Source organism: Macaca fascicularis, chromosome 9, assembly GCF_037993035.2.
Source record: "Macaca fascicularis isolate 582-1 chromosome 9, T2T-MFA8v1.1".
In the NCBI taxonomy this organism is placed as follows: Eukaryota; Metazoa; Chordata; class Mammalia; order Primates; family Cercopithecidae; genus Macaca; species Macaca fascicularis.
Genome location: NC_088383.1, coordinates 77618889 through 77642692, shown reverse-complemented (window position 1 = coordinate 77642692; position 23804 = coordinate 77618889). Strand labels below are relative to the sequence as shown.

Sequence of the window (23804 nt, the reverse complement as noted above, 5' to 3'; positions counted from 1 at the left end):
CGTTTCTCCACAAACAGTGGAAATTACACCAGCTCAGTAATGCCACACTATCCCATGTTGGTGTGGAGGTTAAACTGCATTTGTACCTTATTCATAGATTAGAATAATGATCATGGATCAATTATCCCTAAATACAATTTATCAGACAAAATGTTACAAAATTTCAAATCTTCCTTTTTTTTTTTTTTGACACAGAGTCCCTCCGTGTTGCCCAAGCTGGAATGCAATGGCATGATCTCAGCTCACTGCAACCTCCTGTTCAAGCGATTCTCCTGCCTCAGCCTCCCGAGTAGCTGGGACTACAGGCGCATGCCACCATGCCCACCTAATTTTTGTATTTTTAGTAGAGACGGGGTTTCACCACGTTGGCCAGGATGGTCCTGATCTCTTGACCTCATGATCCATTGCCTCGGCCTTCCAAGGTGCTGGGATTACAGACATGAGCCACCGCACCCGGCCAATTTTTGTATTTTTAGTAGAGATGGGGTTTCACCATGTTGGCCAGGCTGGTCTTGAACTCCTGCCCCTGTCCTCAGCTGATCTATCTGCCACGGCCTCCCAAAGTGCTGGGAATACAGGTGTGAGCCACCATACTTGGCCCAAATCTTTTTTCTTGTTTCCTTTATTTTTTATTTTTATTTATTTATTTATTTGAGATGAAGTCTCACTCTGTCACCCCTGTCCTCAGGTGATCTGCCCACCTTGGCCTCCCAAAGTGCTGGGATTATAGGGGTTAGCCACCATGCCTGGCCCCAGATCTTTTTTCATGTAGCAGTGCGCACACATGCACATGCGTGCGCGCGCCCCCACACACACACACACCCTAAACCAAAATGCCAAGTCTATGAGGAAGAGCAATGGAAAGAGCCTGTAGAAGGGAAAAGATTGGGAACCATGGCATTTTGACAACCTATCTACAGCTACTAAGGCTTTTTGGGTGTTGGGAAAACAGGCTATTGCTTAACAGATGAGGAAGAGAGACACGAATCTCATGAAACAAGAATGGGGGCATCTAAGACAAATTCATGATTACTTTGCTGGTGTGTTACAGGACTTTCTCCCCTCTGAAATCTTAGCAACATTTTTTCCTCTTTAGCACAAGCAGCTTCCTTCCAAACATTACTTGGATAATGGTGCCCTCTTCTGGGAAGACTGATATGACTCTGAAACCCTCTCTCCCACTACTTGGTTGAAAACATCCAGAAAGTAATTGACTACAGAAACAATGAGACTAAAGGTTAAGCACTTAAAAAATCATGTAAAAGTCTGAATTTAGGCGCTAGATACATGCATAAATGTGCATATGATAATGTGCTCAAAGATGTCTCTTTTCCAATGCTGTCAAAACCTCAAGCTAATGTAAGCACCTCTGCACCTCAGTTCCATGGTGCTGTTACATCAGCGGATCCAATTTCCTGTGCCGCCGGCATTCCTCTCCTCACTTACTAGCAAGATTTTAGAACTGACTTGGTTTAGGTCCCATGGCAATGGGAAAAATACCCTCCTCCTTCCCTCCTATTCTCTTTGCCTTTACTTTCTTTCTGCTTTTCCACACTCTACACTTATTTTGTGACCCCAGTGTGTCTTAAATCAGTTTTTAACTGCCCCTTAAACTATTTCCATGTCACAGCATTTTAAAAGGATGGTTCATGACAAAGCTGCTGGGGATAAAGTAAAAGGTTCAATTCCTTTTGTCACATAAGATTGACGTGCAGATGCAAAATGGTTATTTGATGACTTTTACCTTCAACTCTACAGAGTAAAACTAATCTAGCCCTGTAGTTCTAAAAGGATAAGAGAGAGGCAAGTTTCGAAATAGTCATCATATATGTGTGTGTGTGTGTGTGTGTATGTATGTTTGTTTGTTTGTTTTTTTTTTTTTTGACACGGAATTTCTTGTTGCCCAGGCTGGAGTGCAAATGGCTTGATCTCGGCTCACCGCAATCTCTACCTCCAAGGTTCAAGCGATTCTCCTGCCTCAGCCTCCAGAGTAGCTGGGATTACAGGCATGTGCCACCATGCCTGGCTAATTTCCTATTTTTAGTAGAGACAGGGTTTCTCCATGTTGGTCAGGCTAGTCTTGGAACTCCCGACCTCAGGTGATCCGCCCACCCTGGCCTCCCAAAGTGCTGGGATTACAGGCGTGAGCCACCGCGCCCGGCCCTTTTCTTTTTATATCTTAATGGTCAGTTTAAACAAGCTGAGGCAAAGGGCAAGGGAAATCTTTATAGGACCTTGTAACAGTAGCAGCAATTGAAGCACCCAACTCTTAAGTGTTGTAAAAGAAAGTATATTAGTACTCTGGTAAGATGTTTGGAAAATAAAGATGTTCTAATAAGACTGCATCATGAATTATTGTGCATTTTAATTATTCATGCACAGTATGCCTCCCCCAACCCCAAATCTCATTAGACACAAACTCTTGGGATTACAGGCAAGCTGGGATTACAGGCAAGCTGGGATTACAGGCATGCGCCACTATGGCCGGCTAATTTTGTATTTTTAGTAGAGACGGGGTTTCTCCATGTTGGTCAGGCTGGTCTCGAACTCCTGACCTCAGTTAATCCACCCACCTTGGCCTCCCAAAGTGCTGGGATTACAGGCGTGAGCCACGGTGCCCGGCCTACACTGTGTTTTTATGCACATCATTATACCCTGTTGTAGGGCTATAAAGATCCTACTATGGTAGAATTGGCAGTAGGTTGAGGGATTAGGACAAAAGGATGTAGAAAACCGCAGATCTAGAGATGCATAGCTATTCTCATAATAACCTAGGAAGAGAGGTACGTTTCTCCATCATCAATAGCTGAACACTCCTTCTGCTTGTAAGTATTGAATACACAAAGTTACATGCAAACATATAGCCCTTGCCTTCAGGCCAAGCCGTAGTTATGCAGAAGGCTTGAAAAAATCACAGATTTAACATTTCTGGTTCCAGCTGTTCAGGACCAATTCCCAAACTCCACGACATGTAACAATTTCTAATTTTGCTAGGACACAGTTTGATGCTTAGGTTTTAAGGCTGGTGTGCCAGACGTTATCAAGAGGTTTATGAGTAGCCCTATGTCTCCATTGGGTAGAGTAGCTGGGTCGCAAGGATCATGAAGAGATGAAGAAATGACTGTGAAAAGGCAACTAGCTAGCCTCGGTGATAGTAAGCAAAGGTATACAAACACACTAAGGAAGTTACCATTTGTATTGTCAAAGGTTTCAGTTTTGTGTAAGGTTGTGATTCACGGGCAGTTAATCCCCATCACTAAAATTAAATCCTTTTTCATTCGCTGCAAATAGATATTCTGTGGAAGACATTTTGGCTTTTCTCGCTAGCAGAAAATGTGAGGCTTCCTCAGATTTTTCCTGTTCATTGTTTCATGGGAGCATCCTCCCCAAAACATTGCAAAACTCAAAAGTTTTCAGGTTGATGTGGCAGAGAAAGCACTGATCTCAGCTTCAGGAGCTAAATTTTCTAGTCCTGACTGTGCCACTAACAGACTGTGGGACTTCAGACAAATACATTCCTTTCTCGGGTTTCTTCTTATGTCAAACGGACAGCGAGAAAAGGATCACAATGAACCAGGGACCAACTTCACGATTAAAACTTAAGACTTCAGGGACGGACATCTGTCCGTTCCCGGCTACACCTCCGGCCCATCTGGCCCACCGCTAACTGCGCAAACACCCTCTCCACCGTCGCCAGGCCCGTGGCGTCGCGCGAAGCCGTTGGTCGTTAACATCTCCCCCACAATGGGCGGGGCGGAGGGGTTCAGCTTCCGGAGGCAAATAGCGAGGCGGCGCGTGGCGGTGCCCACTGGCGTCAGCGAGAGCCTGCCCCCGCACCCGCCCACCGCGCGCTGGACCGTGTCTACCCACGTCGAAGGGCTTCCCAGCCCTAGCAGTGAACACTAGGACGCCCCCAAGAAGCTCTGCGCAGCCGAGGAGACCAGTTCAGAGTGGGGGAGGGGAAGATAAACCGAACTATTTATACTGATCAGTGCGTGCTTCCTTTGTGAAGATTGGCCAGGGCTTTACTCTAGTAACCAATCACTTCATAACAAGGGTGGGACAGTTGAGATCTCTCACACACATTGGTTGAGAGGTTGCGGCGCAATGGAAGGATTTAAACCAAGAGTATCCGGGATTATTTTTTCCCCCCCCGTGCGGTGGGTGTCCCGGAAGTGGCGCACGTCCAAGGCCGGGCGGCCGCCCTGCCCCCGCTTCCTTTCGCGCTGTCGCTGCCCTTAGGTGGTTGTGGCCACTGTGCCCGGAGGGAGGCGGTGGTGGCCAGTAATGCCTGGGAAACTCCTCTGGGGGGACATTATGGAGCTGGAAGCACCCTTGGAGGAGCCCGAGAGCCAGAAGGAGAGGCAGAAGTTGCGCTGAGCATGGGCCGCGCCTCCTTTTGGGCTGCACGTGCTTGGGCGGGGAGGGGAACTGTCTGTCCCTGATGATGGCCTGTCAGAACTGGGCCGGAGCATGCGAGGGCCTCCCTTCGCGCCGCCCTCGGCTTTCTGAGGTCGCTCAGGGACCGTTTCCACCTCCACACTCCCGACCTGGAGAAAGATGGCCCTGGGCTTTGGGCCTCCCCGCGGCGTGGCCCCTAAGCCCTTCCCTTTGGCGCCTGAATCTCAGAGATGGGCAGACTCAAGCTCGCATCACCGTGGAATCTGTTCTTTCTCTCCATAAGCAGTGACGCCTGTCATTTCGTTCTCACTGGCCCTCTTAGAAGATGATTAAGAAAAAATGATTGCTTTGAATATGTGTTGCTTCTGTCACCCTGTCCCCTGTGCAAGAATCCTGGGGAAAGCGATCTTAGGTTTACAAACCTCCATAACTATAGAGGCTTAAGGAAAAGTGTGACAGTGAGCCTTGCCAGGATTTGTCAGTAATGGAGATCGTGTGGGTTGCATTATTAATAGCTTTTATGGTCAGTATTTTCTTTTCTTTTTCTTTTTTTTTTTTTTTTTGAGGCGGAGTCTCCCTCTATCGCCCAGGCTGGAGTGCAGTGGCCGGATCTCAGCTCACTGCAAGCTCCGCCTCCCAGGTTTACGCCATTCTCCTGCCTCAGCCTCCCGAGTAGCTGGGACTACAGGCGCCCGCCACCTCGCCCGGCTAGATTTTTGTTTTTTTTTTTTTTAGTAGAGACGGGGTTTCACTGTGTTAGCCAGGATGGTCTTGATCTCCTGACCTTGTGATCCGCCCATCTCGGCCTCCCAAAGTGCTGGGATTACAGGCTTGAGCCACCGCGCCCGGCCTATGGTCAGTATTTTCATTCAATCTGCAGGTGATTCTTAAACCTGATTTGTACCATACTCTTTGCTGAGCACCAAGGAGGTTAAACTAAATAAGTAAAGAAATAGTCCCTGCTCTCAAGGAGCCTGTAGAGGAGTTGTAGTCTTTCCTCCTCCCACCCGCATGCCCTCCAAAAAAAAAAAAAAAAAAAAAGGAAAAGAAAAAAACATCCTGAAACACTCAGAGGATCACAAGGTGCTGAAAAATGCCCAGGTAAAATTATTACTGGAGACACTTGACCTGGAAAAAAGAAATCAGCTGAAGAGGCTAAGGTGGGAGTGTTCGGAGGCTGACATTCAAAGAATGAGACTTATTTTGTATAGCCTTAGAAAGCAGAATCTACCTCTCTGACCTTATCACTAAGGTAAACTTGCCATTCCAGCTAACACTTTTCTTTATTGTGCTAAAATATACGTGACATTTATCATTTTAACCATTTTTAGGTATATAGCTCTGTGACATTAAGTATATTTACATCGTTTTGCAGCTGTCACCGCCATCCATCTCCAGAACTTTTCATTGTCCCAGACTGAAACTCTGTGCCCATTAAACACTCACTTCTCATTCCTCTCTCCTTCCACTCCCGGCAACCACCATTCTACTTTCGCTCTGTGAATTTGACTACTGAAGGTACCTAGAGTGTAAGCAGAAAACCAAGCAGGTATTTTTAAAAAGGCTTCTTTTGAAATTCTTATGTTTTGCATCCAAATCCTGTCCACCCGTCAAGGCCTAGTTTATGTCTTTCCTAAAAACCCTAGTTTACAGTTACCTAGTTTCAGTGGCTATCTTTATCATTTGATTGATATTTATTATGCATTTCTATGTAAAATTAGTTCATTTTTCCTATATTATGCCACATATTTCCGAAAAGTTCTTGAGGAAAATGACCAAATCTTTGTCCATCCTTATGTTTCACGGCCCTTAAACTATGAAAGATAACCAGGGATTTCGAAACGGATTGGAATACCAGCTAAAAGAAATGAAGCATTATTAGAATACTGGTCTGGTGGCTAGCCGCAGTGGCTCATGCCTGTTATCCTAGCACTTTGGAATGCTGAGATGGGAGGATTGCTTGAGCCTTGGCCTCCTGAAGTGCTGGGATTACAGACATAAACCACTGGGCCTTACCGGTTTCAATAGTTTCTACAGTGATAGTGTATTTTTTGTTTGTTTGTTTGTTTGTTTGTTTTGAGACGGAGACTCGCTCTGTCGCCCGGGCTGGAGTGCAGTGGCCGGATCTCAGCTCACTGCGAGCTCCGCCTCCCGGGCGGAGCCTCCTGAGTAGCTCAGCCTCCTGAGTAGCTGGGACTACAGGCGCCTGCGTAGTTGTTTTTTTTTTTTTTTTTTTTAGTAGAGACGGGGTTTCACCGTAAACTGTGTTAGCCAGGATGGTCTCGATCTCCTGACCTCGTGATCCACCCATCTCGGCCTCTCAAAGTGCTGGGATTACAGGCTTGAGCCACCGTGCCCGGCCGTATTTTTTGTTTGTTTGTGTTTTGTAGAGACGGGGTCTCACTATGTTGCCCAGGCTAGTCTTGAACTCCTGGGCTTAAGTGATGGTACCACTTTGGCCTCCCGAAGTGCTGGAATTACAGGCATGAGCCACCATGCCTGGCCAACAGTGTTTATTTTTGTAACTTTTTTTAAATCTTAAAAAGGTAACAGCAGCATTGAGGTTTGTTTAAATGGCATGCAATTTGAATTTGAAATTATTTTTTATCTAATTCCAAGTTTGAAATTGTTAGTATGTGTTTCTTTAAACACATGAACAATAAAGCTTACGAGTAGACATACTGTTTTTGTTCTATGTGCACATTAATATACAGAGTTTTCAATAAATGTTAAATGATATCATACTAACCTGTATATATGTTAAAGAAATCTTCAAGCTTACAGTAACTTTCTTTTGTATTAGCAACCTAAATAAAAGCTTTCAAAAGCTATAGAATAAATTTTTAACTTATTTTCAGAAAAACTTTTACATTCCTCATTATGTAATTTCTTTTAGCTTAGTTTATGGGCTTGTGTTAATCTTTATAATTTTGTCTACATCTGTATGATTTAGATTAATAAATAACCTTTTTGGCTGGGCATAGTGGCTTATGCTTGTAATCCCAGCAGTTTGGGAGGCCAAGGCAGGAGGATCTTTCTTTTTTTTTTTTTTTGAGACAGAGTTTCTCTGTTGTTGCCCTGACTGGAGTGCAATGGCGTGATCTCGGCTCATCACAACCTCCGCCTCCTGGGTTCAAGCGATTCTCCTGCCTCAGCCTCCCAAGTAGCTGGGATTACAGGTATGCGTCACCACACCTGGCTAATTTTGTATTGTTAGTAGAGACAGCGTTTCTCCATGTTGGTCAGGCTGGTCTTGAACTCCTGACCTCAGGTGATCCACCTGCCTCAGCCTCCCAAAGTGCTGAGTTTACAGGCATGAGCCACTGCGCCTGGCCAAGAGGATCTCTTGAGGCCAGGAGTTTCAGACCAGCCAGGGTAACCATGGTGAGACCCTGTTTCTACGAAAAATAAAAAACTAAGTGAGCATGGTGGTGTATGCGCCTGTGGTCCTAGCTACTTGGAAGGCTGAGGTGGGAAGGATTTGAGCCTGGCGGTTGAGGCCACAGTGAGCTGTGATGGTGCCACTGCACTCCAACCTGGGCAACAGAGTGGGACCCTGTCTCAAAAAAAAAAAAGAAAAAAAAAGAGTGTTCCAGTAAGTTTCCTTGTAAGTGAATCTGTACAAAATTAAAAACAGTAAATGAAGAAGAGTTGAATATAAATTATATTATTTAGGCCATTGATTTCATTTTTACAGACCTTAACATGTGAACAGAAAGAAGGAGCCTTCTCTAATTTTCCTATTTCTGAAGAGACTATAAAGCTTCTGAAAGGTATGCGGTTTTGTTGTTGTTGTTGTTGTTGTTGTTGTTGTTGTTGTTGTTGTTTTGAGACGGAGATGGAGGTTTCAGTGAGCTGAGATCGTACCACTGCACTCCAGCCTGGGCAACAGATTGAGACTGTCTCAAAAAAAAATAATAATAATAAGACTAAAAAAGAAGCTTGTATATTTTGTAATGGTTGAAAGTTTCGCAGTAAGAATGTAAAATATGTCAGTAAAAAAACATTGATAAGGACATTTTCAAACATATAAAATTGAATAGTAAATTGAATAGAAAGATTGAACAGTATAAAGAACACATTACCTATTACCAGTCTTTAACAATGATCTTTTCTTCACCCCTGCATTTGAAACAATCCCAGTCATCATTTCATCAAGTAATTGTATATATTTCTAAATGATAACTAAGGACTCTTTAAAACCGGAGTCATTATCAAAGTAGAAGAAAACAGTAATTTTTTTTTTTTTTTTTGAGAAGAGTTTCACTCTTGTTGCCCAGGCAGTGGTATAATCTCAGCACACTGCAACTTCTGCCTCCCTGGTTCAAGCGATTCTTCTGCTTCAGCCTCCCAAGTAGCTGGGATTACAGGTGCCCACCACCACACCCAGCTAATTTTTTGTATTTTTAGTAGAGACGGGGTTTCGCCATGTTGGCCAGGCTGGTCTCGAACTCATGACCTCATGTGACCTGCCTGCCTTGGTCTGTCTGTCAAAGTGCTGGGATTACAGGCGTGAGCCACTGCACCTGGCCTAGTAATTCTTTAATATCATTAAATACCTAGTGTGCACATTGCCATTGCTGTCTTTTTTAAATTGTTTGTTTGAATCTGGATCCAAATACAATTCTTACATTGCTACTGATTGATGTGAGTCTTAAACATTTTATAATCTATAGTTCCTTCTTTTTCTTTGCAATTTTCTGTTGAAAAAACTCATTTGTTGGTCAGGCACGGTGGCTCACACCTGAAATCCCAGCACTTTGGGAGGCCGAGGCCGGTAGATCACCTGAGGTCAGGAGTTTCAGACCAGCCTGACCGATGTGGTGAAACCCTGTCTCTACTAAAAATATAAAAATTAGCAAGGCATGGTAGCACATGTCTGTAGTCCCAGCTACTTGGGAGGCTGAGAAAGGAGAATTGCTTGAACCTGGGAGGTGGAGGTTGCAGTGAGCTGAGATCATGCCACTGAACTCTAGCCTGGGCGACAGTGTGAGACTCCGTCTCAGAAAAAAACAACAGAAAAACTCATTTGTCTTATGAGTTTCCCATAGTCTGTTTTGTTGATTTGCATCCCTGTGGTTTTTATTTTTATTTTTTTACTGTTAACATCACTCAAAGATGTGGTGGATTTTCTTGTTTTTTCATGTTGTGTTTTTGTTTTTGTTTTCTTGTCGCCCAGGCTGGAGTGCAATGGCGCAGTCTCGGCTCACTGCAACCTCTGTCTCCGGGGTTCAAGCAATTCTCCTGCCTCAGCCTCCTGAGTAGCTGGGATTACAGGTGCCTGCCACCATGCCCAGCTAATTTTTGTATTTTAGTAGAGATGGGGTTTCACCACATTGGCCAGGTTGGTTTGAACTCCTGACCTCAGGTGATCCACCTGCCTCAGCCTCCCAAAGTGCTGGGATTACAGGCATGAGCCACCATGCCCCGCCTATATATATCTTTAAGTAGAACGCCATATTTACAATTTTTAAAATTGAGGTAAAATTCACATAACTAAAACTAACCATTTTAAAGTGTACAATTCAGTGTTATGTAGTACATTTACAGTGTACAGCCATCATTTCTATCTAGTTCCAAACATTTTCATCACCCCAAAAGGAAACCCCACAACCAGTAAGCAGTTACTCCCCATTCTCTCCTTTTTCCTTTTTTTTTTTTGAGATGGAGTTTAGCTCTGTTGCTCAGGCTGGAGTTCAGTGGCGTGATCTTGGCTCACTGCAACCTCCACCTCCCGGTTATAGCTGGGACTACAGGTGCCCATGACTAAGTTTTTGTATTTTTAGTAGAGATGGAGTTTCACTATGTTGCCCAGGCTGGTCTCGAACTCCTGACCTTAGGTGATCCGCTGGCCTTGGCCTCCCAAAGTGCTGGGATTACAGGCGTGAGCCACTGTTCCCAGCTTCCATTCCCTCCTTTCTTTATCCACTGTCAATCACTAGTCTGCTTTTTGTCTCAATGGATATACCTGTTTTGGATATTTCGTGTACAGTCATGTGCTGCATACCAATGTTTTGGTCAGCGATGGACCATATATACGGTGGCACATATTCGATGGTGGTCCCATAAGATTATAATGGAGCCGTCCTATACAGGTGTATCAGTTTTTATCTTTTATGCCATGTTCTTACCGTACCTTTTCTGTGCTTAGATATGTTTAGAGACGCACATACTTACCGTTGCCTACAGTGTTCAGTACAGTAACATGCTGTTCAGGTTTATAGCCTAGGAGCGACAGGACATACCGTATAGCCTAGGTGTGTGTAGTAGGCTATACCCTAGGTTTGTGTAAGTACACTCTGTGATATTTGCATAATGATGAAGCTGCCTAACAATACATTTCTCAGAACGTATCCCTGTCATTAAGCAATGCGTGACTGTAAATGTAATCATACAATATGTGACTTTTTATGTCGTTTCATTCACTTAGCGTAATGTTTTTGAGGTTCATTCATATTATAATTTTTATTATGTACAATGAAATACAAAATCTTGTGTACATTTGCCTATTTTTAAAAAATTCATATGTGTGTAACCCAAACCCTCATCACCATATCGAATATTGCCAATCATTCTAGAAAGTTCCCTCATGTCCCTTCCCAGTCAGTATACCCGGTTCAGAGACAACCACTGTTCTGATTTTTCTTCCGCAATTGATTGATTTTGCCTATTCTAGAACTTCATATAAATGGAATTATACTGTGTGTGCTCATTTTCTGTTAAGACTTTATTCGGCATTTTTTTAAAGGTTCATATTGTTCCATGTATATCAGTAGTTGGTTTCTTTTAATTGTTGAATGGTATTCTGTTTGAATATACTGCAGTTTGTTTATTCTTTCATCAGTTTATTGATGTCCATTTGTCTATATTGTTTTTAAGTGCTGTTGAGGAGAGTCTTTGTCTTACAGTCTCCCAGGAAGGCTAGTTCTTGACCGGATAGAAAAACTACACAAGAGAAATATTTTAAAATAATTTTAATGAAACAAATACTGTGATATTTTCTTTCTTCAAAGCATTTGGCCATCCAGTGTCATTGGTCTCAGAGGCCGGCAGTTATTGGAGATGTCCTTCAAGTCTACAGTGGGTCTGAAGGGAGGGCTATTATTTTCTGTGAGACCAAAAAGAATGTAACTGAAATGGCCATGAATCCACATGTAAAACAGGTAAGTCTTTTTTTCATGCTTTCTCTAATTGAAATTATGGGGATGAATTACTGAATGAAAATTATATTGTCCTTTGTGGACCAGATTTCATAGTCATTCTCAAAATTCAGTTGTAAGGCTGGGTGTGGTGGCTCACACCTGTAATTAAGTCAGGATAGATTTTATCAGTTTTGTTTGTTTGTCTTGAGACAGGGTCTCCCTGTTATGCCCAGGCTGGAGTGCAGTGGGACAGTCATAGCTCACTGCATTCTTGACTTCCTGGGCTCAGGTGATTCTCCCACCCCAGCCTCTTGAATAGCTGGGACTACAGGCGCGTGCTACAATGCCCAGCTAATTTTTTGCGTATTTTGTAGAGATGAGATTTCACCATGTAGCCCAGGCTGGTCTTGAACTCCTGGGCTCAAGCAATTCCCCCCGACCCCGCCTCTGCCTTGTGGCCTGCCAGAGTGCTGGGATTACAGGTGTGAGCCATCACACCTGACCTTGATCAGATTTTATCATTTTTTTTTTAAGACTGAAAATGTGATCTGGAAAATATAAAAGTTGAAACAAAATGAATTTCTATGGGTAAGAGAGGGTAATATTTTAGAGTTGTGTTATAAAACTGCAAATTTTTATTAAATTAATAAATCAGAATACTAAATCCATGTGTCTTTTTCTTTCTCAAAAAATATCTTTTGGCTGGGTGCGGTGGCTCACGGCTGTAATCCAGCACTTTGGAAGGCCAAGGCAGGTGGATCGCCTGAGGTCAGGAATTCAAGACCAGCCTGGTCAGCATGGTGAAACCCCATCTTTACTAAAAATATAAAAATTAGCCGGTGTGGTGGTGGGTGCCTGTAATCCCAGCTGCTCAGGGGGCTGAGGCAGGAGAATCGCTTGAACCCAGGGTTGGAGGTTGTGGTGAGCTGAGATCATGCCACTACACTCCAGCCTGGATGACAGAGTGAGACTCTGTCTCAAAAAAAAAAAAAAAAAAAAGAAATAACCTTTTATAGAAAATGTCAAACATGTACAAAAGTTGATAGAATCACGTAAGGAACCCCTATGTATTCATCCTCCAGCTTCAATAATTATTTTATCTATATGCTAACCTACCTCATCTTTCAGAATTATTTTGATGCAAACCCTAGGTACCATATTATTATATCCATAAATGTTTGGATATGTATCTCTAAAAGAAAAGGATTCAAAAAAAAAACCAACAATACTGTTATCACTTCTAAAAAATTAATATTTCAAAATATTAATTTTACATTATCAATTGTCTTAGAAATATTTATTTTCTTTTATTGTTTGTTTTCTTGAATCTGGGTCCAAATAAGATTTTTACATTGTGTGATTATTAAGTTGCTTTTAATATATGGATTACTCCTTTATGTATTTTTTATAGCTTTTTTTGTTTAAGAAACTACATTGTCATAAATCTAGAGTATTGCTTCCCCATGATGTCATTTAACATATTCCTCTGTCTTCTGTATTTTCTGAATATTCAGGTTTGTTTGTTTGTTTGTTTAGGGCAGAACTGCTTCATAGGTGGTGTACTTCTGGCAGGAGATATGTATGTCTAGTTCTTTTTGTGATGCTAACATCCACCAATAATCAGTGCCGTCAGTCCTTATGTCAGTGTCTCCAGTCATTTTTGTTGTTTGTGACTTGTTATTGGGTAGATTCCTGAGAAAGGGCTTATGGAAACAGTACTGCCTATTGATAATATCTTATATGTGACTTTATACCTGAAAATTATTTTGGCTGTATATAAAATTCTTGGTTCACATTTTCTTTTCTTCATTGTCTTAGGTATGTTACTTTACTGTTTTTGGAACAAAGCATCGCTATAAAAAGTGAGATGCCAGTCTAATCTTTTTTCCTTATATGTGATTTTCTTAAAATCTTTTTTCTAAGTGATTTCCTTTAAAAATCAGTAGTTTTACTAGAATATATTTTGGTGGTGTTTTTTGTCGGTTTTTCTGGGTACTCAGTGTGTGCTTTCAATTTGTAGTTCATATGTATTTTTTAAAAGTTTTATCAAAATTTTCTTGAATTACAATTTTTAGTGTTTGGTTTTCCAGTTGCTTTGGTTTTCTTCTTTAAGGACTCTTGTTGTGCATATGTTGGCTCTCTTTTTCGAATCTCCTTTGTCACATCAAATCTTTTTCATCTTTTTCCTTATTCAGTTTTCAAAATTTCTCTTTTTTTTTTTTTAAGAGACAGGATCGTGCTGTGTTGCCCACATGGAAGTGCAGTGGCTATTCACAGATGTAATCATGGCACTTGATAGCTTTGAGCTCCTGTAGCTGGGACTGTAGGCATGCACCACTACACATGCCTCAAAATTTCCCATTTTTAAGAAATCTGTTGTGTTTATTCGGTCTTTTACTCTTTCTCGTATAGCCTTCATTTGTGACGTTATCTTTTATTTCTACTTCTTTCTTGAGTTATTTTATCTCATTGAAAAACTGAAAAGTTTTTCTTAATTTGATTTTTATTCTTCACCATAGCATTAAAATTTTTTCTTTTAGCAGGCATGGTGGCTCAAACCTATAATCTCAGCACTCTAGGAGGCTAAGTCAGGAGGATTGCTTGAGCCCAGGAGTTCAAGACAAGCCTGGGCAATGTAGCAAGACCCTGTCTCTACAAAAAATTTAAAAATTAGCCAGAGGTGGTGGTGTGTGCCTGTAGTCCCAGCTACTTGGGAGGCTGAGGTGGGAGAACTTCATGAGTCCAGGAGCTAGAGGTTACAATGAGCTATGATCATGACTCTGTACTCTATCCTGGGTGACAGATAGAGTCACCCAGGACTTTTTTTTTTTGAGAGTCTCCCTCTATTGCCCAGGCTTGAGTGTAGTGGTACAATCTCGGCTCACTGCAACCTCTGCCTCCTGGGTTCAAGCGATTCTCCTGCCTCAGCCTCCTGAGTAGCTGGGATACAGGCGTGTGCCACTACACCCTGCTAGTTTTTGTATTTTTAGTAGAAACAGGGTTTCACCATATTGGTCAGGCTGGTCTCAAACCCCTGACCTCGTGATCCAACCGCCTCGGCCTCCCAAAGTGCTGGGATTACAGGTGTGAGCCACCGCACCCAGCTGAGTATGACCCTTTCGCTAAAAAAAAAAAAAAAAAAAAAAAAATCTGTGTTTGTGTGTGTGTTATATATATATAATTTTAAAATTTTTTTTGTATTATTTGTATATTTAATATATATATTTTATATATATAATTTTTTCTGAGATGGTGTCTCTGTCACCCAGGCTGGAGTGCAGTGGCATGATCTTGGCTCACTGCAGCCTTCACCTCCCAGGTTCAAGTGATCCTTCCACCTCAGCCTCCTGAGTACCTGAGACCACAGGTACGTGCTACCATGCCTGGCTAAGTTTTTATTTTTGTTGAGATGGGATCTCTCTAAGTTGCCCAGGCTGCTCTCAATCCTGAGCTCAAGCGATCCACTTGCCTCTGCCTCCCAAAGTGCTGGGATTACAGGCGAGAGCCACTGTGCCCAGCCAATATATGATATATATGTATATTTTATTTTCTTTCTTTCTTTTTTTTTTTTTTGAGACACAGTTTCACTCTATCACCCAGGCTGGAGTGCACTGGCAAGATCTCGGCTCACTGCAGCCTCCTCCTCTTAGGTTCAAGTGATTCTTATGCCTCAGCCTCCAGAGTAGCTGGGATTACAGGTATGCACCACCATACCCGGCTAATTTTTGTATATTTAGTAGAGATGGGGTTTCACCATGTTGGCCAGGTTGGTCTTGAACTGCCGACCTCAAGTGATCCGTCTGCCTCAGCTTCCCTAAGGACTGGGATTATAGGCATGAGCCACCGTGCCCGGCCATATATGTTTGTTTGAGTTCATTCAAAATGGTATGCTTTTATTTGGTTTTTTTTTTGTTGTTGTTTTGTTTTTTTTTTTTTTTTTGTGAGACGGAGTCAATCTCTGTGGCCCATGCTGGAGTGCAGTAGTGTGATGTCAGCTCACTGCGACCTCTGCCTCCCAGGTTCAAGCAATTCTCCTGCCTCAGCCTCCAGAGTAGCTGGGATTACAGGCACCGGCACCACGCCCAGCTAATTTTTGTATTTTTAGTAGAGATGGGGTTTCACCATGTTGGCCAGGCTGGTCTAGAACTCTTGACCTCAAATGATCCACCCGCCTTGGCCTCCCAAAGTGCTGGCATTACAGGCGTGAACCACCGTGTCTGCCAAAATTGTTTTTTTTTTTTTTTAAGAGACAGGGTCCCGCCATGTTGTCAGTGTTGGAGTGCCTTGGCTATTGACAGACAGGGTAATTGCACATTGCCGCCTCTAACTCCTGGCCTTAAGGGATCCTCTCTCATCAGCCTCCTGAGTAACTGGGATTACAGGCATGTGCCACTGCTCCCAGCTTATTTTGTTTCCTCTTTTTTTCCTTCCTAATTACTTTCTGTGAGATTTGAGTGTGATCTTTTCTGTTGCTCATTTTTAGATTAAGTTAAACTTTTTGAGCTGTAGATGGGAAGGCATTGGTGAGAATACTTCTGGTGTCACAGCTCTAGAGCTGCTGCTTCTGTTATTTTTGTTAGTGCTTACAAGTATAGTCTGTAAATTATATCTGAGTAAAGCTGTTTTTAAAACAAGGTCTACTCTCTGAGCTCTAGCTGTGTCTTTCCTCACTTTTCTCTGTATTTTTTTTCCCTTTGATCCTGTTATTCTTGGCATCCTTAGTTTAGATCCTTTGTCCAGCAGTTTCTCCTCAGTATGGGGCTTTGTCCCAGAAAGTGAGCATTGGCTGTTAGTTTAGAAAGTTTCTATAGGGCCCAGCTTGCTCCAGTCCCCGCAGACCTTAACTCTGGCTCCTCACAGTCACCCTCAAGTATATAAAAATCCTCCCAGGTTCAGCTGCAAGACAGAGCAAGACTCCGTCTCAAAAAAAAAAAAAAAAAAAAAGAATTTATCCTTCCCTGCTCATGTTTTCTTTTTTTGTTTTTTTTTTTTTTGAGAAGGAGTTTTGCTCTTGTTGCCCAGACTAGAGTGCAATGGCAGGATCTTGGCTCACCACAACCTCTGCCTCCCGGGTTCAAGTGATTCTCCTGCCTCAGTCTTCCAAGTAGCTGGGATGACAGGCATGCACCACCACCATGCCCAGCTAATTTTTTTTGTATTTTTAGTAAAGACAGGGTTTCTCCATGTTCGTCAGGCTGGTCTCGAACTCTTAACCTCAGGTGATCCACCCTCCCGCAGTGCTGGGATTACAGGCGTGACCCACTGCGCCCGGCCTCTGCTCATGTTTTGGAAATCATGAGACTATTTTGTCACTTATTTGTTACATGTGTTGTCTGTGGATTTTTAGTTTTGTTATCGTAGTTGATATTTGTTATGTGGGAACTAGAGACTCAAAGTTACTGTTTTCCCCAGTGACATTTTAATAATTGTATAGCATTAGCTTTGATGTTTAAATGTCCAGTATAGGCCAGGCATGCCTATAATTCTAGCATTTTGGGAGGCTGATGTGGGAGGATCACTTGAGGCAGCATAATGAGACACCGTCTCTATAAAAAGTTAAAAATTAGCCAGGGCCGGCTGCAATGACTCACACCTGTAATCCTAGCATTTTGGGAGGCCGAGGCAGGTGAATTGCCTGAGCTCAGGAGTTCAAGACCACCCTGTGCAACGTGGTGAAACCTGGTGTCCACTAAAATACAAAAAATTAGCCAGGTGTGGTGGTGCACACCTGTAGTCCCAGCTATTTGGGAGGCTGAGGCACAAGAATCACTTGAACCTGGGAGATGGAGGTTGCGGTGAGCCAAGATGGCACCATTGCACTCCATCCTGGGCAACAGAGCAAGACTCTGTCTCCAAAAAAAAAAAAAATTAGCCAGGTGTGGTGGCATGTTCCTGTATTCCTGTCTACTTGGGAGGCTGAGGCAAGAGGATTGCTCGAGCCCAGGAGTTAGAGGTTGCAGTGAGCTATGAACATGACACTGCATTCCAGCCTGGGTGCAAAGTGAGACCCTGCCTCTTTTTTTTTTTTGAGACAGTTTCACTGTCGCCCAGGCTGTAGTGCAGTGGCGCCTTCTCTGCTCACTGCAAGCTCCACCTCCCAGGTTCACGCCATTCTCCTGCCTCAGCTTCCTGTGTAGCTGGGACTACAGGCGCCCACCACCACGCCCGGGTAATTTTTTGTATTTTTAGTAGAGACATGGTTTCACCGTGTTAGCCAGGATGGTCTCGATCTCCTGACCTCGTGATCCGCCCGCCACGGCCTCCCAAAGGCCTGGGATTACAGGTGTGAGCCACCGCTCCCAGCGAACCTATCTCTTAAAAAAATAAAGGCTGAGGGCGGTGGCTCACGCCTGTAATCCCAGCACTTTGAGAGGCCGAGGCGGGCAGATCACGAGGTCAGGAGATCAAGACCATCCTGGCTAACACGGTGAAACCCCGTCTCTACTAAAAAATACAAAAATTAGCCAGGTGTGGTGGTGGGCACCTGTAGTCCCAGCTACCTGGGAGGCTGAGGCAGGAGAATGGCGTGAACCCGGGAGGCGGAGGTTGCAGTAAGCCAAGATGGTGCCACTGAACTCCCGCCTGGGAAACAGAGCAAGACTCCGTCTCAAAAAAAATAAATAAAATAAAATAAAATAAAGTTCTCTATAAACAGATAGATGCTAAATAGTGAAAGAGCGGTAGAGGTAATTGATTTACCTTTCTTTTTGTTGCTTTAAAACATTCAGTAGCAGTTGTCTTGCAGAAGCTATTTTTTAATCTTGGAAGAAATTGCCTTGCTACAAAGGCTAGGGGAGAATTCCCCTTTCAGTGGACAATAATCAGGCTGGGGGTGGTGGCTCATGCCTGTAATCCTAGCACTCTGGGAGGCCGAGGCGGGCGGATCACCAGCTCAGGAGATCAAGAGCATCCTGGCTAATACAGTGAAACCCCGTCTGTACCAAAAAATACAAAACATTAGCCAGGCATAGTGGCGGGCATCTGTAGTCGCAGGTACTCAGGAGGCTGACTCCTATACCCACTCTGTCTCCAGCATTCCCTAGGGCTAAATAATACATCTACCCATTGCTTAAACCAGAAATTTATGTATCACTCTTGAATTTATTCCTTATCCTTGGCCATCCAGCCAACTACATAGTATTTTTGGATTCTGTCTCCTATAGTTTAAAGTTTTTCCATTTCTTTCTTTCTTTTTTTTTTTTTTTTTTTTTGAGATGAGTCTTGCTTTTTCGCCAGGCTGGAGTGCAGTGGCGCGATCTCGGCTCATTGCAACCTCCGCCTCCCAGGTTCAAGCGATTCTCCTGCCTAGCCTCCCAAATAGCTGGTATTACAGGCGTGTGCCACCACACCCCGCTCATTTTTGTATTGTTAGTGGAGATGGGATTTCACCATGTTGGCCAGGCTGGTCTGGAACTCCGGCCTCAAGCAGTCCACCCACCTCGGCCTTCCAAAGTACTGGGATTACAGGTGTGAGCCACTGTGCCCAGTGGTTCTTTCCTTTCTTTCTCCCTCCCTCCCTCCCTCTCTCCCTCCCTCTCTCCCTCTCTCTCTCCCTCTCTCCCTCCCTCTTTCCCTCCTTCCCTTCCTTCCTGTTTCCCTCTTTTCAGCCAGGCTGGAGTGCAGTTGTGTGATCTCAGCTCATTGCAACCCCTGGGTTCAAGCGATTCTCCTGCCTCAGCCTCCTGAGTAACTGGGACTACAGGTGCACACCACCACACCCAGTTAATTTTTGCTTTTTTTTAGTAGAGACAAGGTTTCACCATTTTGGCCAGGATGGTCTAAATCCCTTGACCTCATGATCTGCCCACCTTGCCCTCCCAAAGTGCTGGGATTACAGGTGTGAGCCACCGTGCCCGGCCTCTTTTTTTTGTTTTTTTTTTTGTTTTTTTTTTGTTTTTTTTTTTGAGATGGAGTCTCAGCTCTGCTGCCCAGGCTAGAGGTATAGTGTCATGATCTCCGCTCACTGCAAGCTCCACCTCCCGGGTTCATGCCATTCTCCTGCCTCAGCCTCCCCAGTAGCTGGGACTAGGCGCCTGCCACCATCCTCGGCTAATTTTTTGTGGTTTTTTAGTAGAGACGGGGTTTCACCATGTTAGCCAAGATGGTCTTGATCTCCTGACCTCATGATCTACCCGCCTCAGCCTCCCAAAGTGCTGGGATTACAGGTGTGAGCCACTACATCTGGCCCTTTTTTTTTTTTTTTTGAGATGAAGTCTCACTGTGTCACCTAGGCTGGAGTGCAGTGGTGTGATCTCGACTCACTGAAACCCCTGTCCTCCGCCCCCAGGTTCAAGTGGTTCTCCTGCCTCAGCCTCCCAAGTAGCTGGGATTACAGGTGTGCACCACCACGCCCAGCTAATTTTTGTATTTTTAGTGGAGACAGGGTTTCACCATGTTGGCCAGGCTGGTTTGGAACTCCTGACCTCAAGTGATCCGCCCACCTGAGCCTCCTAAAGTACTGGGATTACAGGTGTGAGCCACTGTGCCCAGCCTGGTCCATTTCTTTCTTTCTTTCTTTCTTTCTTTCTTTCATTTGTCGTTCGTTCGTTCTTTTTTTTTTTTTTGAAATGAAGTTTTGCTCTTGTCACCCAGGCTGGAGTATAATGATGTGATCCTGGCTCACTGCAACCTCTGCCTCCTGGGTTCAAGTGATTCTCCTCCCTCAGCCTCCTGAGTAGCTGGGATTACAAGCGCCCACCACCATGCCCAGCTAATTTTTGTATTTTTAGTAGAGACGGGGTTTCACCACATTGGCCAGGCTGGTCTCAAACTGCTGACCTCAGGTGATCCACCCACCTTGTCCTCCAAAGTGCTGGGATTACAGGCGTGAACCACCATGCCCAGCCTCCATTTATTTCTTATACCAGTTGCAGAAGCTAAAAATCTGATAATCATGTATATCTCTTTCCTTTATACATCGTTTCTACTACCTTGAATATGTCCTTGCAATTAGGTTCTTGAATTCAGTTATGGTCTAGTCCCTACTTACCTTTCCAGCCTCATCTTATACTTCCCTCTCATTTTTTCATTTTGTGCACACTCCATGCATGCCATGCTCTTTTTGGGGGGCAGGGGAGAGACAGGATCTCACTTTGTTCCCCAGCCTGGAGTACAGAGGCACAATGGCCTATTGGAACCTCAACTGCTTGGGACCAAGTGATCCTCCCACCTCAGCCTCCTACGTAGCTGGGACGACACGTGTGTGCCCCTACACCTGGCTAACTTTTTATTTTTTATAGAGATGGTATATCCTTACGTAGCCTAGGCTGGTCTTGAACTCTTTGGTTCCAGCAGTCCCTGCCTTGGCCTCCCAAAGTGCTGGGATTACAGGCATGAGCCACCATGCTGGTCAGCTCTTGAATTTGTAGTCTACCTTGCCTAGCAACTCCTACTCATCCTTCAGATCTCAGTCCAAAGCATCACTTTTTAGGGAATCCTTTCTTGCCCCAAGCTAGGTCAAGTTGTCCTTTTATAAAGCCTCATTGCCTCTTAGACCCGTGCATCATCCATTACATTCATTGTCTAAATTTATTTGCGTGCCTAATCATTTGATTAATGTCCATCTTTCTGACCAGGATATAAAGACTACGAGGACAGAAGCAGTCTTATTTTTGTTCACCTTTTTATCCCTAGTGCCCAACATGTTGTAGGTCATTATATATTTGTGGAGTAATAGGTGGTCATTGCCACCATCTTAGTGAGGCCATTGATACCTTTTTATTTCCTTTTTTAGAAACAGGGTCTTGCTCTGTCACCCAGGCTGGTGGGTGGGTGACGGAGCATTAGAAAAAAATTATATAGAGAGAGAAAGAGAGAGAGACAGAATCTTGCTCTGTCGCCCAGGCTGGAGTGCAGTGGCACTATCTCGGCTCACTGCAACCTCCGCCTCCCAGGTTTCAGTGATTCTCTTGACTCAGCTTCCCGAGTAGCTGGGATTACAGGCACCCGCCACCACACCCGGCTACTTTTTTAGTAGAGATGGGGTCTCACCATGTTGGTCTTGAACTCCTGACCTCAAGTGATTCTCCCACCTCAGCCCCCAAAGCACTGGGATTACAGGCATGAGTCAGTGCACCTGACTAATTTGCATTTCTTCCATGCACTGTTAACTGCATACTCAATATCCAGTACCTTTTGTGCTAATGGAACCTTGATTTTGTTAGTCGGTTTAGCCTTGGGTGAGATATTCATGTTTGCAACTTCCCTGGCAGCCTGGGGTGCCGTGTGACATAGTTCTAACCAATGAGCTGTAACCAAATGTGTTGGAGCTTCTGGGAAGTCTTTTGCTTTCCTCAGTAGTTAGGAAAATAAAGCTAATGATCCATGTCCTTTTTCCTTTCTTCGTGCTTTGACTGTACGTGTGATACCTGGAGTTAGGGCAGCCTTTCTGCCATCATCAGATGACAAGCATGAGAGAATGGTCAAGGTAAATGACCCTATTTTAGCCACAGTAACTCTCCTACTTGCCGCTGAAAGTACTCCTAAATGACGTACCCAGGGGGCTGAACATCAGTTTGCTGTATGATAGTCCTTGGTTTGTCTGTCTGGCTCCTCTCTATAGGGGGAGCTCTTGAGACAAGGAACCACCTGACAATTACTCCCACTTCTGTGTTGCAGAATGGATACAGGGTGAGTGCTCATGACCTTAGTCTGGTTTCTATTGCTTATGAGAGAATACCTGAAACTGAAACTAAATATACCTAATTTATAAAGAAAAGGAATTTATTTCTTTCAATTAGGAAGTCCAAGGTTAAGAGGCCACATCTGATGAGGACCTTCTTGCTGGTGGGGACTCTGCAGAGTTCTGAGGGCAATGCAGGGCATCACATGGTGGGGAAGCTGAGCATGCTCACATGCTAGCTCAGGTCTCTCTTCCTCTTCTTATAAAACCGCCAGTTCTGGCCGGGCTCAGTGGCTCACCCCTGTCATCCCAACACTTTGGGAGGCTGAGGTGGGTGGATCACTTGAGGTCAGGAGTTCAACACCAACCTGGCCAACATGGCGAAACCCTGTCTCTACTAAAAATACAAAAATTAGCTGGGCTTGATGCATGCTTGTAATCCCAGCCACTTGGGAGGCTGAGGCACGAGAATTGTGGAGGTTGCAGTGACCCAAGATTGTGCCACCCCACTCCAGCCTGGGTAACAGAACAAGGCTGTCTCAAAAAAAAAAAAAAAAAAAAAAAAAGGCAGCTAGTTTTCCAGGATGAATCCATGAATCCATTCATTCATGGGAATAGAGCCTTCATGATCCAATCACCTCTTAAAGGCCCCACCTCTCAGTACCATCACATTGGGGATTAAGTGTCAACATGAACTTTGGAGGGAACCATATTCAAATCATAGCACTCATTAAGTCTGTTTTGAAGGAATGAGTGATATGATTTTATTCCGTATGCAAACTGTTTTTCCACTGGAGAGTCCAGGATGAATCTTCACTTTTCTAGGGTAAGTGGCTCTTCGTAGTCATTTCTTGAACCAATATTCTCAAACTTTATGGTCTTTTTACTCCTTTATTAGGACCAGAAATTCTCACTCTCTAAGGCTGTGCCTCATTCTTTTTCACATTATGACCCAACTGGTACATGATACTATTTGTTGTATAACACAGCATTGTAAATGGACAGAGCCTGCTTGCTGCAGAGGTAACACTTGGGAAGTCTAGCGCCCCAAATTTTACCTGCTCATCTCTGGGCCAAGGGCATAATATTTCTGCATAGCTAAAAGCCCAATGGCCACACTAGTCCCGAAGCTCTCCTCTGCTCTGCAGAGAGTTGAAAGTTCATCTACTTCTCAGTGAAGAATATCATGAGTTCCTTACCTGGAGGAGCACAGGCCGGGCTCTCGTTCCTGTCCTCCCTGTGGTTCCTGACTCTCTGTAACCTTGGTGGACCCCTGTAACTGTCTGATTCTAGGCTTCCTCTTCTGCACAAGAGTGATGCTGCCTCATGAGCTTGTGGGGACCCTCACATGCTGAACTTTTTACTTAAAAAAAAATCACATGACTATATGAGTATATTCTTAATGCAAAAAACCAAAACACGGAAAAGCAAAAGTCCAAGTTTCTGTTCTCCAAACTTCCTTACCACCCCCCGCCCCAGCCCCTACCTGCCTAATTCCTTCCCTTCCCTTTCTGGGTATCCATATAGACAGTTTCCTTCGCATTTACTTACAGACATAGACTTATATAATAAATAGTTTTGTTTTTGGTGTTTCCCTCTAACATTTTGTCCAGAAAAACAGAAAAGTTGAAAGAATTACA

The 23804-nt window shown here is 43.9% G+C and overlaps 2 long non-coding RNA genes across 2 annotated transcripts in view; one reads left to right on the top strand and one right to left on the bottom strand.

Moving 5' to 3' along the window:
• LOC135965132 (uncharacterized) overlaps positions 1 to 23804 on the bottom strand; it is a 213136-nt gene that overhangs the window by 157900 nt on the left and 31432 nt on the right. The gene's annotated exons all lie outside the window — the stretch shown is intronic.
• LOC135965131 (uncharacterized) lies at positions 5515 to 11527 on the top strand. The gene is made up of 3 exons (XR_010577998.2): positions 5515 to 5653; positions 8099 to 8174; positions 11415 to 11527. It is a non-coding gene; the product is annotated as an uncharacterized lncRNA (long non-coding RNA).